At 35.9% G+C, this 14995-nt stretch overlaps 1 pseudogene; it reads right to left on the bottom strand.

The window, feature by feature from the left end:
- Positions 1 to 7050: 7050 nt before the first annotated feature.
- Positions 7051 to 8624, bottom strand: LOC114085863 (cytoskeleton-associated protein 2-like; annotated as a pseudogene).
- Positions 8625 to 14995: the final 6371 nt, after the last annotated feature.

The raw sequence follows: 14995 nt of genomic DNA, 5'->3' as shown, positions 1-14995 counted from the left end.
GTTTTTTTAATTACTGAATTGTCAGATATTATTGCAAACTCTTTAGATTTTAGTCAGAAATTTCAATTAATAGATTAACTGGGGTGGGGGTAACTTATATGTTTACAGAAGTGCCTTTGCATTCAAGACTGTTTTATCCCTCCTTGTGGGGTGGGGGGAGGATGCTTCCTCAAAAGGCTTTCAGATGTTTCTTAATCTTTTTAAAGTTTTGATATAATCTTATGTTCATTTTATTAAAAAACAATTAGGAAGTTTCCTTTTCTTTGGTCTTAAATAAATGAAATTGAAATTACTGTTTTTAGGGATGTAATTCCCTTATAAAAACGTAGGGGCCTGGTGCTTTCAGGGGGATTTGCTCTGTTTCTGTAAGATGTCACTTTCATTTCTCACTTTGTGTTATTTGTCCTCTATTTTTTCTTGATTATATTACCTAAAGGTTTGTCTATTTTATTGACTCTTAAATCAAATTCCTGCTTTGTAATTGTATTATTCCTAATGTCTTCTTTTAACAGCTTTATTAAAATTTAATTAATATACCAGGCAACTTAGCTGTTTAAAGATCAGAATTCAGTATTTTTACTAGATTTGCAGAATTGTGCAATCATTGCCCCAACCTAATTTCAGAAAAAAGAAAACCTATAATTCTATTAGATTTCCAATTTGTTTCCTTTTGATGTGTGTTTGTTTGCTACTAGGTATGATAGGGGATTTAACCTAAAGGTGCTTTACTGCTAAGCTACACCCCCAGCCTGTTTAATTTTTTTATTTCAAGACAGGGTCTCCCTGAGTTGTTTAGGTCCTTGCTAAATTGCTGAGCCCAGACTTCAACTTCCAATTCTCTTATCTCAGTCTCCTGAGTCCCTGGGATTACAGGTATGTGCCACCGTGCCTGGTTAGTCCTCATTTCTTTAAACAATTTCTTTTAATACCCAGAAAGTTCTGAACCATAATAAAATTAGAAAACATCCTCTTTTTCTGCCTTTACTTCCATTACCCATTGTTTTAGTGGGTCATATTCTCTCTTAATATTTAACTATGTAGTTTTAATATGGTTATATTATTTAACAATTTAATGTGATAAAGGTACCTCTTACTTTTCTTCCTGTTTTCTATCACATTTTTAATTACTTACTAGAGTCTACACATAAGAGTATATATTCATAGCTATCGCCACATCATGGTGCATAACAAACCACCCTAAACTCACCAAGTTAAACAAGAAATATTTATTCTCTCTTACAGACTAGACAAGTGTTCTACCACTGTACTTTTTATATTTTATCTGTGAGATGGACCCTCACCAAGTTGCCCAAGCTGGCCTCCAATTTGCAATCCTCCTTCTGGAGCCTCCTGAGTAGCTAGCATCATAGGAAAGCACCACCAATTCTGGGTCAGTGAAAGTTTTCAATTGTGCCAAATATGGAGCTCTTTTGTTATTGTTGTTGTTGTTGTTGTTATGAACATCCAGTTTTTCCAACACCATCTGTTGAAAGGTTTTTCTTTCTCCAATGAGTTGCTTTTGCATCTTTATGAAATTAGCTATTCATATATGTGTGGGCTTATTCCTGACCTCTTCATCCTGTTACTTTATCTATCTTTATGCCAATACACACTTTTGTTGATTTACCTTTATAGTGAATCCTGATATTAGGTAATGGTATCCCTCCAACTTTGTTTTTCATTTAAAGTTATAGGTCTTTGAATTTCCATGTGTTTTAGAACCAGCTTGTGAAAATTCATAATAATGTTCTGCTGGAAAATGATTGGATTGTTTTGTATCTATGGATGAATTTCTCAAGAATTGATATATTCACAATCTTGAGCAACAACCCATGAACAAGAAATTTCTCTCAGTAGGCCTTCTTAAATGTCTCTTGGAATTTTTTTTTTTTTTTTTTTTTTTTTTGTAAGTTTTCAGTGTATAGGTTCTGTACATCTTTAGTCAGAATTATCCCTAAGTATTTCTACTTTGGGATACTATTATTAATGGTTTTGTTCTCACTGGTTCTAGTAACTTTTGAATAGATTCCAAAGGCTTTTCTACATAGAGACCATGTTGTTGTTGAGTACATGAATAATTTTCAGAGATTCTTGTTAATTATTTTCTATTAAACTCTATTGCGATCACAGGAAATACATAGTGTGAATAACTTGAATTATTTCAATTTTATTGATATTTATTTTGTGACCTAAAGTAGGATTATTTTCATAAATGTTATGTATGCATTTGAGAAAAACATGTTGGGTGGAGTGTTCTGTAAATGTCAATTAGATCAAGTTGGATAGTGTATTTTTCAAAGCTACTATAATTTTTCTGATTTTCTGCCTAATTGTTCCATGATTTATTGAGACAGGAGTATTAATATATAAGACTGTGGATTTGTCTATTTTTTTTGTGTGTTATGCTATTTCAGTTTTTGTTTCATGTGTCTTTAAACTCTGTTACCAGATATAGGTACACCAACATTTAGAATTGTCATCTTCTCAATTGCTTTCTTACTTTTCACCTTAATTCTTTCCTCTGAAATCTGCTTCACCTGATATTATTATTAATCACTTGAGCTTTTCCATGAGTAAAATTAGTATTAATGTCTTTTGACTTATTTTTTCTTTTACCATTTACATATCATATTCAAAGGACATTATTATACACAGAATATAATTGAGTCTTGCTTTTTTATTCTACTCTAACAATCTCTTTCAAGTGGAGTAATTAGATCATTTACATTTAATGTGATTATTGGTAAGGTTGTCATTGTATTTGATTTTTATCCGTCCCATCTGTTGTTTACTTTATAGATTAATCAAGCATTTTGTATGATTCCAATAGATCTCCTTTGTTGGCTTATTCCTGTAACTCTGTTTTATTGGGTTTTGATGGACATGTTTGTAATTATTATATCTCCTTTTCTTGCTGAAATTAACTTTACCATTGAACTACATCCTCAGCTCTTTTAATATTTTAATTTGAGACTGGATCTCACCTAGTTGCTGAGGCTTTCACTAGATTGCTGAGGGTGGCCTCAAACTTGCAATCCTCCTGTCTCAGTCTCCCAAGTTCCTGGGATTACAGACATGCACCACTGAGCCCCGATGTATCTTCTTGATAATTGACACTTTTATAAATAAATAATGACCTTTTTGTCTTAAACAGTTTTTGGACTTAAACATTATTTTGTTTGATATTAGTATAGGAACCCAGTTGTCTTTAGATTACTATTTACATGAAAAACTTTTTCATTCTTTAACTTCAGACTTTCTGTCTTTGGATCTAACGTCAGTCCCTTGTAGGTTGCATATGTTGGATCATGTTTTTAAAAAATCCCTTCTGCCAGTCTCTTTCTCTTGGATAGTACAGTTCACTTACACTTAATGTAATTACTGAAAAGAACGAATTTACTTTTGACATTTTTGCTACTTGTTTCTATATGTCTTATATCCTTCCCCCTCATTTTCTTCAGTACTGCCTTCCTTGATTAAATGCACTTTCTTTCTATTGTTTTAATTCTCATTTCTGTTTCTACATATCTATCTGACATATTCTTAGTGGTTTCACTAGGGATTGCATTTAACATACTAAATTTGTAACAGTTTATTTGAAATTGACACCAAATAATCTCGATAACACCCTGATACTCTTAGATAGCTCTGAGACCCTGTTCTGGTTTGGCTGAGGTGTGAATGAAAAGCTCCTGTGTTAGTCCATCCTAATTTGAAAGGACTGCTGTGGGTGGTAACTCTCATGGGTGGGGTGTGACTGAGCAGGTAGGTTGCTGGAGTGTGCCTTGGAAATTTTATCTCATTCCCGTCTGCTCCTCAGTCCTCTTCTCTGCTACTCGTCTGCAATGAGCTAGTAGCTTTTCTTTGCCCCATCCTTCAGCCATGATGCACTGCCTCATCTTTGGCCCAGAACAATGGAACCAGTGACCATGGACTGAACCCATGAAACTGTGAGCCAAAATAAACTTTTTCCACCTCTAAGTTGGTAGTCATCAGGTATTTTGGTCACAGTGACAACAGGCAGAATGACATATGAAGATACAGAATGTCTCCCCAAAGCTTGTGTGCAGTAGATTTGGCCCCCAGTGCAGCAATTTCAGAAGTGGGACTTCTGGGAAGCGACTTATTCATGAGGGTTCTGATCTCATGGATGGATTAATCCATCAATGGGTTTATAATTGAATAAATTATTGGAAGATGGTGGAAACTGTAGGAGGTGAGAAATGTGAGTTAAAGAAAGTAGGCCACTGGGGGTGCGCCCTAGAATGGTGTCACTTTTTTCTGGTCCCTTCTTCCTCTCTGTCTCTCTCTCTCTCTCCTTCTTGGGCTGCCATGAAGTGAGCAGCTTCCTCCACCACATGCTCCCATAACTATGATGTTCTGCCTTTGTCTCAGGCAAAGAGCAGGGGAGCCAATTGACCATGGACTGAAACATCATAAACCATGAGTCAAAAGAAATCTTTCTTCCATTAAGTTGATTTTCTTAGGAAACTTGTCACAATGATGGAGAGCTAACACACCCCCTGTATGTCGCACCTGTGCACAGATCATATCTTTAAACATTGTGTGCCATTAACATGGATCTATGATAGTCTAATATCATGCTATTTTATTTTTTGGGGGGTACTAGGGATTGAACTCAGGGCCACTCGATCGACCACTGAGCCACATCCCCAGCCCTATTTTGTATTTTATTTAGAGACAGGGTCTCACTTGGTTGCTTAGCACCTCACTTTTGCTGAGGCTGGCTTTGAACTCCAGATCCTCCTGTCTCAGCCTCTGGAGCTGCTGGGATTACAGATGTGCACCTAGCTTAATGTCTTGCTTTTTAAATACAGAAAACAAAAGGACTTGTTAAAAGCCAAAACTACAAACCAGACTTTTATGTTTATCTGTATACTTACCTTTATTGGAGTTTTTATTTCTTCAAGAAATTCAAGTATTCTTTCACTTCATCTTCCTTTAGCATTTTAAAAAATGTATTTGTGCATAATAATTACACAGAACCGTGGGTTTCATCTGTCATTTGTGCATGCACGTAAAATAACTTGGTCCATTTCATTCCCCATTATCTGCCTTGCTCTTTCCTGCTGCTTCCCTCTGACCCCTTCCTTTTTCCTGCTGGTGTCCCTTCTATTTTCATGAGAGCTCCCCCCTCCACTTTTTCTCTCGAGCTTCCACAAATCAGAGAAAACCCACAACCCTCAACTTTCTGAGTCTGGCATATTTTTGTTTAATATAATACTCTCAAGTTCCATCCATTTTTCTACAAATAACAGTTTTGTTGTTCTTTGGGGATGATAGAAACTCACTGTGTATGTATACCACATTTTCTTTATCCATTTATCTGATGACACACACCTAGGCTGGTTCTGAAATTTGGCTGTTGTTAATTGTGCGGTTATAAACATGGGTGTGCATATCTCTCTAGTATGCTGACTTTAATTCTTTTTTTTTAAATTAAGATTCTCTCTCTCTTTTTGAGAGAGAGAGAGAGAGAATTTTTTTTTAATATTTATTTTTTAGTTCTCGGCGGACACAACATCCTTGTTTGTATGTGGTGCTGAGCATCGAACCCGGGCCGCGCGCATGCCAGGCGAGCGCGCCACCGCTTGAGCCACATCCCCAGCCCGACTTTAATTCTTTAGAATTAAATGTCTTAGCCCTGATTTTAGAGGAAATGCTTTCAGTTTTTACCTATTTGGTATGATACTGGTTTTGAGTTTGTTGTATATAGCCTTTATTGTGTTGAGGTAACTTCTTTCTATCCCTCTAGTTTTTCTACCTTCTTTCTATCCTTCTATTTTTTTTTCTTCTTTCTATCCGTCTAGTTTTTCCCAGGTTTTTAATTTAATTCCTTAATATCAAGGAGTAGGCATAGCTAGATACTATGGTGGTTCCATTCCTAGCCTTCTGAGGACCCTCCATACTGATTTTCATAGTGGCTGTACTAATTTACATTCTCACCAACAGTGTTTAAGGGTTTGTTTTCTCTGACATTTTTTTTATTATACAGGTACTTTTGTTGTATACATATTAGATACACACAAAAATGAAAATCCTACTCTCTAGAACATAAGACAATAAATAAAACAAAGATATTACATAAACGGCATGAACATTAGACCAAGTATGTGATCTTCACATTCATATTACATATGTAGTTCAACTGTTCTTTTATAGTTCACTTATTTGAAACTATAGACTGATATAGGATATATGACACTTAAGTATTAGTTCATGGCCTTAGAAAACAAGTTTGTTGGTGGTATTTATATATGGGAAAAATAAAACTGTTCACGGTATGTAACTAGCATGTCTCAGGGGACATGAGTTAAGAAAGCAAGTGTAAGTATTATTTCAGAAATGCTACCTTCATTGGAATGACACTTCTTGAATATACATTCCTTCCTGAACTCCATTCTAATATAATTTATAAACTCTCAAATGAAGCTATGGAGGTTAAAATTTAAATATAATCCAGCTATAAAAGATTGGGACTTTTTTTTTTTTTTTTTTTTTTTTTTTGGTGCTATGGATTGAACTCAGGGGCTTCAGGCATGCTAAGCACACACTATACCACTGAGCTCTATTCCCAGTCCCATTATTTTACTTTCATACTAATTAAATAAAGGCAAAAATATTGTCGGTATTCTGTTTAAAGGCAGGGAGGTACATCATAAAGTTTTAAAACATGTCAACATTAAAAATATACTTTTATCTAGAACACCTGATGATGCATCATTACTGTACTTATATTTAGTAAAGTGAACAAGCTACCATTATGACAAACCCTATTTATATTTAAGGAATACAATAAACAAACTGACTAAATTTACCTATATTAAGGAAAAACTCAGTCTGTTGTGATTGACAAGGCAGGATGCACAGAAGGACAACTCCTATAAGAAGAATGTTAGTGAAGAAGTTCACTGCCAAGAATACTTAGATACTTAGCCAACTGTAGACGTAAGGGAAATAGAAAGCCACACAAAACAAAGGAAACCAAGCAATAATAATAATAAAAAAACCTCATTCCTCATTGGAGCCTTATTTCTCTTCTGTATCAGTCTCAGAGTACAGAGAGCACAGTGCTGCATTAGGACGGCATACGAAAGCATCAGTTTTGCCTCCTGGCTCTGATAACTGTTCCAGTGAAGACACACAGGATAATGGTCTTTTAACATATCTGGTAATTTAGAAGTCTTCTCTTGAATACGTCGAGAACGTCTCACTGGTGTTAGAAACTTCAGCTCCTTAAATGCAGAATTTGATTCATCAAATTGGATCTTCTTTTTTATACTTTGCAAGTATGGTGTAGTAGATACATTTTATTTAATTAAGCAGCTTGCTATAGTTTCTGCATCAGGGGTTTTAACATCATTGGTCAGAGCTTTCATTTTGTCATCTTGTTCTGTCTTTAAATACCACATTTCTATGATGTTTATTCTCCATTTCTGGTTTTTCTGGCTCTAAATTAACACCTATATCTTCAGTGTTAACTTCTTGAACTTGTTCTTTGGATACAAGCCTCAATATTTTCTCCCAAATTAACTTTTTCTTGACTCTTCATTGTTAGAATATCCACAAGGGGCGTGTCACATCTCTTCAATAGGCTGAGCCCCTGCCAGAATGGCCTTCTCAAAGATTGAGATAATATTTTCAATAGGACTTGTGATTGGTTCAATATGTACAAGACATATCCAATATTTCACAAGTTTTTTGGCATCTGGAATATTTTTAATTAGGTCATTCAGTGTAACCAATATTTCTCTTTTGGGCACCCCTTATTAATCAGGTTTAGGCATTCAGAAATCGTCTTGTTTACTTTTTCAGTAAATAATCTTTGTTCATCTTCTTCTGCCATGGTAGTTCAAAAGGACCCAACTGGTTTTTCATTTTGTCCTTCAGATGTGGGCTGGGTAACTGCTGGGTTAGGGGGGCCTTTTCAATACTTTTCCTTTGCCAATTTTCCACTCACACAGAGGAGCTTTTCTGTCTTTCGCAGTTTCTTTGGGCCGAGCTGACCTATCAATAGTTGCTTTTGCTATAGTATGTCTTTGTTGGTCAATGGTTTTTGACTTCTCTATCAATTTGGTATTGGAAGATGAAGCAGGCTTGGCTACAATTTCAGATGCTATGCTTCTTGATAACACCCTATTTCTTTTTATGTCCCGAGAAGAACTGGTTTTGACATTAGATACAATCGTTTTGGGTTCTTTTTCTTGAGGCCCTTTCCGGATTTTAACACTGGCAGGGGTTTGGCTGATGCCTTGTTTCATGGTGTCCTGGGTGTTATTGTAGTGACTTCTAATAGGAGGTCTCACAAGTTGTGTGGTCTGAGGTTTAGTGTTCACAAATTTAGTGCTTTCAAATTTAGTAGTAGCAGTTATATTTGAGGCTTTATTACTTCTCGCTGTTACATTGGTGGTGTTTACAAGTTCAGGCTTTGTGGTTTTGGAGACAGTAGCTGAAAGTTGCTTTGTTGTTGCAGAACTCTCATTTTTGACTTGTAGAGGCTTTCTAAATGAATTAACCTTAGATTGAACAATTTGGCCACGATAAGACCCAAGCACAGGTTTCTTGGGCATGTTAGCCGCTTGGTTTGGTTTTTCTGCAAGCATTGGTTTCTTTTTAGTATTGTTTTTTATTGTTTTTAAGGTAAAATGCCTGGCTTGATGTCATATTTTGATTTGGGGGATCACCTTTAATTGATAACTGTAGAGTCGGAGTGCCATCCTAAAAATCATGTGTTTGAATTTCCGTAGTTGAATTGATTAATTCATTAGAGGGTTTTAAAAGAATATAATTTTTTACCATTGCTGTATTAGTTTTGCTCTATATAGGTATTTTGATATTTTCTTTATCAGCCATTGTTGTCAGTTTCAGAATTTTTGTCTCTTCTTGGACTTGGTCCTCCAATGTCATCATTCTTTGGGCTAACTAGGTACGCAGACTGGGCCTTCTGACTTGGGGGCAGCTGCAGATCCCGGGCACGGCCAGGGATGCGACTCTGTCTCGATACCCTCGGTATTGCTCAGGTCGCCACCCGCTGCCTTACACTCTTTGACATTTTTGCTGGCAATTATTCTTATTTGTATTCCTGATTATTGTCAGCCTAACTGGAGTGAGATGAAATCTCAGGGTAGTTTTTATTTGAATTTCCCTAAAGGATAAAAATGTTGAACATGTTATCATGTAATTGTTTGCCCTTTGTACTTTTTTTGAGAAGTGTCTGTTTAGTTTATTTGCCCATTTTTGATTGTGTTATTTGGTGGTTTTAAAAATATGTTTATATTAAGTTTTTAAAAAAATATTCTGGATTACTACTCTGTGAGAAGAGGAGCTGGCAAATATTTTCTCCCATTCTGAAGACTCTCTGTTCATGTTGTTATTTCCTTTGCTGTGCAAAAGCTTTTCAATTTGATGCCATCCCACTGTTGATTCTTTGTTATTATTTCCTGAGCTAAAGGAATCGTATTGAGGAAGTTGTTGAGTGTGACTACATGTTGGAGTTTTTCTTTTTTTCTGTGGTGCTGGGGATTGAACCCAAGGCTTTGTGCATGCAAGGCAAGCACTCTACCAACTGGGCTATATATATCTCCCCATCCCTCCCATATATATATATATATATATATATATATATATATATATATATATATGTATATATATATATATATATATATATGTATATATATATATATATATATATGTATATATATATATATATATATGTATATGTGTATATATATATATATATGTGTATATATATATATATATATATATATATATATATATATTTTTTTTTTTTTTTTTTTTTTTTTTCCAGCACTGCAGAGTTTCTGGTCTTATTCCTAGGACTTTTGATTCACTTTGAGTTGACTTTTATGCAGGGTGAGAGAGAGGGATCACATTGGATTCAGAACAATGAATGTGAATATCATTTTCTTAGCATCATTTATTTAAAAGGCTGTCTTTCCTCCAATGTATGATTTTGGTGCCTTTGTCAAGGATCAGATGACTGTATATGTGTGAGTCTCTTACTTCTATTCCATTGGTCTACATATCTGTTTTTATGCTGTTTTTGTTACCATAGATATGTAGTATTGTTGGGAGCTGCTCTGGAAATACACACCCTTAAGTCCTGAGCAAGAGATACTGAACCATTATTGTGACCCGCAATAACTTGGGCTTTACCTCCGCTTGGATAATGAGGTGTGGCTCCAGAGGCAGGCATCACCTGGTGGGGTTGAGTTACACTCACCTGTTCCTTTGTAATCCTACCCCTTTGCTGTTTTGGGGGGTAGAATGTTCCATGGAACCTCCCCCTGTGAATAAGTAAATCCAGTGGCTCACTCTTTCCATGAACCCCTAAGGTTGGAGAGCCATCCCGGATTTAGAAAAGATACTTCTGTGTGGTGCGTGCTTCTTTCACCGTTTTCTTAGTTGTTGAAGTCGTCAGAGTTTGTGAACCCAGCATAGGTCGCCAGCTCGGATACGTGGCAATATAGTATGATTTGAAATGGGGTACTGTGTTGCCTCCATTGCTCTTTTTCTCCAGAATTGCTTGGCTATTCTGGGTCTTTGTTGTTCCATATGAATATATTAAGAGTGGTTTTCTTTTCTAGTTTTGTGAAGAATATTATTGGTATTTTGATGAGAATTGCATTGAATGTATAGATTGTTTTTGGAAATATGGTCATCTAAGCTATATTAATTCTGCATATGCATAAACATGGAAGGTAGTTCCATCTTCTACTGTACTCTTTCATTTCTTTTTTCAGTGTTCCAGAACTTCTCAGTAGAGGTCTGTCACTACTTTTGTTAGACTTATTCTATTCTTAGTTTTATTTTGTTTTCCTTTTGAGGCTATTGGGAATAGAATTGTTATCCTGATTTTTCCCCCTCAGGGGTTTAATTTGGCATAAATGAGGGGGTTTTTTTCCTAGTTGTAGATGGACATAATATTTTTATTTATTTATTTTTATGAGGTGCTGAGTATCGAACCCAGTGCCTCACACGTGTGAGACAGGCGCTCTACCACTGAGCTGCAGCCCCAGCCTGACAGTAAGCTGTTTTTTTATAAGTTGATTTTGTAGCCTGCTACTTTGCTGAATTCATCAATCAGATCTAGAAGTCTTCTAGTGGAGCCTTTAGGATCTTCTACGTATAGGACCCGTGAATAGAGATAATTTGACATCTTCCTTTCCAATTTGTATTTCTTTTTCTTTCTCCTATTTTTTTTTTGGGGGGGGGGTGTCTAAACTTTCAAGTATTATATTGAATAGGAGAGATGAAAGTGAGAGTGTCGAATCCTAACCACAAGTCCACCAGGGAGCATGGAGTGATGAAAGTGGACATCCTTGTCTGAGTCCTGATTGTAGAGGAAATGCTTTCAGTTTTTGCCCATTCAGTGTGGTGTTGGCTTTAAGTCTGTTGTATATAGTCTTTATTATAGTGAGGTAAGTTCTTTATATCCCTTGTGTTTTTCCAGGGCTTTTATCATGAAGTTTTATCATTAAAGTGTAGAATTTTGAAAAGGCATTTTTGTTTGGTTGGTTTGTTTGTTTGTTTTTGGGGGGGGGGGCGTAGTTGACATGATTATGTGTTTTTTGTCCTTGATCAGTTATGTGGTGTGTTACATTTATTGATTTGTGAATGCTGAACCATCCTTGCATCATAGGATGAAGCCAACTCGATCATGGTAAGTGATTTTTGGTGTGTTGCTGAATTTTCTTTGCAAGTATATTCTTAAGATTTTTTGCATCTGTGTTCATTAAGGATATGTTCTGTAATTTTCTTGATGTGTTCATCTCTGGTTTTGGTTTCAGTAAGATACTGGCTTCATAGAATGAGTTTAGAAGTGTTCCCTCCCTACTTCATGGAATAACTTGAAGAGTGCTGGTGTTAGTTCTTTAAAGGTCTGGCAAAGTTCAGCCGTGAATCTGTCTGATCCTGGACTCTTCTTTGTTGGGAGGGTTTTCACTACTCCTTCAGTCTCAATGCTTGTTATTGGTTTGTTTAGGTTTTCTATAGACTCTTGGTTGAATTTTGCTGGGCTGTATATGTCTAGAAATTTATTAATCTTAATGTTCCAATTTATTGGAATATAGATTGCCTTTTCTTCTTCCTCTTGTTCTTTTTTAAATTGAGATTGAATGCAGTGGTGCACTACAATGTAGCTAGATCCCAGTCATTTATTTTGGGACCAGTTCTCACTAAATTGCTGAGGCTGACCTTGAACTTGCAATTCTCCTACCTCACCCTCCTGTTTCTGGGATTACGGGCATGCACTACACATATTTTTTTCCATCTTTAATTTTATTGAGTCTCCTTTCTTATAGTTAGTTTGGCTAAGGATTTATCAATCTCGATAGGAACAACCTTTCTGTTAATTGATTCTTTTAATTTTTTTATTCTCTATTTCATTAGTTTCAGCTCTGATCTTTATTCTTTCTTTCTTTCTGGTTTGTTCTTGTTTGTCTAATACCTTCAGATTCATCATTAAATCCTTCTGATTCTTTTTTAATGTTGGCATTCATAGCTATAAACTTTCCTTAGAACTGCCTTCATTGTATCCCATAGGTTGTATTTTTTTAATATTTATTTTTTAGTTGTAGTTTGACACAATATCTTTGTTTGTTTATTTTTATGTGATGCTGAGGATCCAACCCAGTGCCTCATACATGCTAGGCAAGCCCTCTACCGCTGAGCCGCAACCCCAGCCCCCCATAGATTGTATTTCTATTCTCATTTGACTTTAGGAATTTTAAACTTTCTCCAGATTTCTTCAGTGACCCACTCATCACTCAAAAGTGTATCAACTCTGGGCTGGGGATGTGGCTCAAGCGGTAGTGCGCTCGCCTGGCATGCGTGCGGCCCGGGTTCGAACCTCAGCACCACATACAAACAAAGATGTTGTGTCTGCCGAAAACTAAAAAATAAATATTAAAAAATTCTCTCTTAAAAAAAAAGTGTATCGACTCCATGTTTGTATAGTTTCTGTATTTTCTTGCTATGGATGTCTAATTTCATTCCATTACAATATAACAAGGCACAGAATTACTTCAACATTTTTGTATCTGCCAGTACCTGCTTTATTGCTTAAAATATGTTCTACTTTGGACAAAGTTCCATGGGCAGCTGCTGTGACCTGCACAGACAAATCTTAGAAACCACTGAAGGCCAATGGGGGATTAAGAAAGACAAACAATTACAGAGAGAAAGCTGGGACCAAGTGGAACACCATCCTTTGATGGAGGGACAGTGACCCAGAGCTAGCTCAGCACCTTTATTATATGATTTTTATCATCAAAAGGGTTTCTGTGAAAGAGTTTCTTCAAAGCAGGCATCTTGAGGGTTGAAGTGCTAGCAAACAATTATAATTATCTAGGTTATGCTCATAATTCTCTATCCCAGCAGCTGGTGTCTGAACTCAGAGTCAAGACTGACAGTTCTGTGCCTTGCACAGAACCTCCTCAGGCAAGGCATCACCATAGCAATTGGGCAATTTTGTCCTGCACCGTTGCACAGAAAGTTCCCAGCACAAGTGCAGCCACAGCCAGGAGGCAGTCAGAGACCATGATGCAAGTCACCACTCTCCACAGGCAGCTGTAAACACTGACTGCTGAATGAAATATTATGTAAACGTCTATTAAGTCCATTCAATCTTTAAAGTTTTAACTCTTTCGTTGATTTTATGTCTGGTGATCTATTAGTGAGACGTATACTGAAGTGATCCTCTATAATTGAATTGAGGTCTATCCGAGACTATGTCAAATAATGTTTGCTTTATGAAATTACATGTGACATTAAGGGCATATTTACTTTTGTCATTCTTATTGGAGTATCATTTTTACTAATTTGTAGTGACCTTTGTCTCTTCTAACTCTGGCTTGCAGTCCCCTTTGTTTGGTATTAGGGGAGGTGCTCCTATTTACTTCAGACCCCACTAGCATGGGATATCATTTTGCATCCTTTCAGCCTGTGGATGTCTTCACAAATGAGGTGGTTTCTTGAAGGCAACATGTAGTTGGGTCTTATTTTTTATTATGTCTTTAAATTGTAGGCCATTACATTTTTTAGATGATTTACTTTTATATTTGGTGTTATTATAGAGGAATATATTACTTCCTGATAGTTTTATTTTTACTCTTTGATTAAATCCTAATTCCCACTTGCTAAACTACTTTTCTAATGAGATTGATTCTATCCTGAATTGTTTGTTATTTTTATCTCATTTACATGTTCCAAGCCTTCTTGGCCTTCAGGGTTTCTGTTGGGAAATCTGTTGTTCTGATTGGCTTGCTGTTATATATGACTTGGCATGTCTTGCAGCTTTTAAAATTCTTTCTTTGGTTTTGGATTTCCAGAATTTAACTGTATTTTGAAGTGGGAGGATCTTTTCTGGTCTTATCTATTTGGGGTTCTAAATGCCTACAATATCTGAATTGCTATCCAATTCCCCAGGTTTGGGAAATTTTCTGGTATGTCATTTGGCACACTCAGTTATGATGCTTGATTCTGCTAACTTTGAGGGCAATTTAGAGAATAAAACAATAATACATTTGAATTCCCAGTAGGGGGAAATATTGCAATTTTTGTGGAGTCCCTTTAACTATGTGATCCTCGACAGCTAATACTTGCCATTAATAAATTCCACCATTTGGGCTGGGGTTGTAGCTCAGCAGTAGAGCACTCACCTAGCACCTGTGAGGCCCTGGGTTCAATCCTCAGCACCACATGAAAATAAATAAATAAAATTAAAGGTATTGAGTCCAAATACAACTAAAAAAATAAATATTAAAAAAAAAATCCACCATTCAAAAATGAAATTATAACAATTTTACACACATTCTTCAACATAGGAGAGGATGGAAATTCATTTTATAAGGTAAGCATTACACTAACAAAAATTAAAACATAAGAAAACTACTGATCAATCAATATCCCTCGTGAATATTGATGCAAACATACTCCACAAAATACTAGCAAA

This window comes from Marmota flaviventris, chromosome 3, assembly GCF_047511675.1.
Source record: "Marmota flaviventris isolate mMarFla1 chromosome 3, mMarFla1.hap1, whole genome shotgun sequence".
NCBI classification, from domain to species: domain Eukaryota; kingdom Metazoa; phylum Chordata; class Mammalia; order Rodentia; family Sciuridae; genus Marmota; species Marmota flaviventris.
This window is presented reverse-complemented; position numbering and strand designations above follow the sequence as displayed.